At 58.4% G+C, this 1,675-nt stretch overlaps 1 protein-coding gene across 1 annotated transcript in view; it reads left to right on the top strand.

Annotated features, from left to right (window-relative positions):
- Nucleotides 1-1,501: 1,501 nt before the first annotated feature.
- SOX2 (SRY-box transcription factor 2) overlaps nucleotides 1,502-1,675 on the top strand; it is a 2,424-nt gene continuing 2,250 nt past the window's right edge. The window contains exon 1 of the mRNA XM_029939813.1: nucleotides 1,502-1,640. The gene's annotated coding sequence lies outside the window, so the exon portion shown is untranslated. The remainder of the gene's footprint in view (nucleotides 1,641-1,675) is intronic.

Below are 1,675 nucleotides of genomic sequence, written 5' to 3'. Positions count from 1 at the left end.
CCTGGGCCTGGAGAGCACCACACCTGCCTCCCAGGCCTGGAGTCCCCTCCAAGCGCTGTCCCAGACCCGGCGGCCCGGGCCGAGCGGCCACCACCGTAGAAGTCACAAGGGGGAATGGCCGGGCTGGTGTTGCTGGAGTCCTGGGAACTCTGCTTGGGAGGGAGTTTGTGAGTTCGGCCCAAATGCCGCCTCCATACTCTGCGGAGGGATGCCAGGAAGTTGACATGAAGCTGCTCCATAGTCTGCACTTCTGAAGGTCCTTCTGTTGATCTCTTTCTTCTCCCAACTTCCTTTTGAAACCCGCCCAATTGAAATCTTGCTTTGGGGGAGGTTCAACAGGAGAATTGGGAGAGAGGACGAGAGTGGGGGCATTCCCTTTCCATCGACTGAGTGGAGAAAGATGGTGGGAGATGAGGCTGGGGGTAAGGGAACAAGACTTAGTGTCCTGGCCAGAGCCGAGCTGGGCAAGGAAGACCGTGCTTGCCGCAGCTTCCCCAGGCCCGGCCTCCCCTCAAGTGCAGAGTTGGCCGGCCGCAGAGTCCTGGCAGGATTTATGCTTAAAACAGAGCAAGTGGGCGGCAGCGTTTAAGCACAGAGCTTTCCGTCTCCTAACTTCTGATCCGGATAGTGTGAGAAAGGGGCAAACTAGTACCGGCACCTGTAGAGGAAGCGGGGCGAGGGCAAGAGCGAGGTTGGGCAGAAGCACCGGGGAGGCTGGAGCTGGGGGGCGGAGATGGAGGGGGGAAGCATGCGGAGAAGCCGGACAACAATGACACACCAACTCCTGCACCGCCTGTTTCCTGAAATACTAGTAGGACAGTCGCCCTGAACCACCCACTCTGCCCTGCCCCACCCCCACACCTTAGCTGCCTCTCGCACCCCTTTCCCTCATTTCAGCGGCCCGCAGCAAAAAGTAAATCAATATTAAGTTTGAAGAAGAAAAAAAAAAATCGTAGTCTTAGTGCTGTTTACCCACTTCCTTCGAAAAGGCGTGTGGTGTGACCTGTTGCTGCGAGAGGGGATACAAAGGTTTCTCAGTGGCTGGCAGGCTGGCTGTGGGAGCCGCCTCCCCCTCCCTTCTTCCCCCTCCTCCCCCTGCCTCCCCCGCGCGGCCTGCGGCGCGGCAGGCCCCGCCCCCTTTCATGCAAAACCCGGCGGCGAGGCTGGGCTAGAGTGGAGGAGCCGCCGCGCGCTGATTGGTCGCTGGAAACCCATTTATTCCCTGACAGCCCCCGTCACATGGATGGTTGTCTATTAACTTGTTCAAAAAAGTATCAGGAGTTGTCAAGGCAGAGAAGAGAGTGTTTGCAAAAGGGGGAAAGTAGTTTGCTGCCTCTTTAAGACTAGGACTGAGAGAAAGAAGAGGAGAGAGAAAGAAAGGGAGAGAAGTTTGAGCCCCAGGCTTAAGCCTTTCCAAAAAATAATAATAACAATCATCGGCGGCGGCAGGATCGGCCAGAAGAGGAGGGAAGCGCTTTTTTTGATCCTGATTCCAGTTTGCTTCTCTCTCTCTTTTCTTCCCCCAAATTATTCTTCGCCTGATTTTTCTCGCGGAGCCCTGCGCTCCGGACACCCCCGCCCGCCTCCCCTCCTCCTCTCCCCCCGCCCGCGGGCCCCCCAAAGTCCCGGCCGGGCCGAGGGTCGGCGGCCGCCGGCGGGCCGGGCCCGCGCACAG

Source organism: Suricata suricatta, chromosome 5 (genome assembly GCF_006229205.1).
Source record: "Suricata suricatta isolate VVHF042 chromosome 5, meerkat_22Aug2017_6uvM2_HiC, whole genome shotgun sequence".
NCBI classification, from domain to species: Eukaryota; Metazoa; Chordata; class Mammalia; order Carnivora; family Herpestidae; genus Suricata; species Suricata suricatta.
Note: the sequence above shows the minus strand (reverse complement) of the source record. Positions and strands in the feature narration are given on the sequence as shown.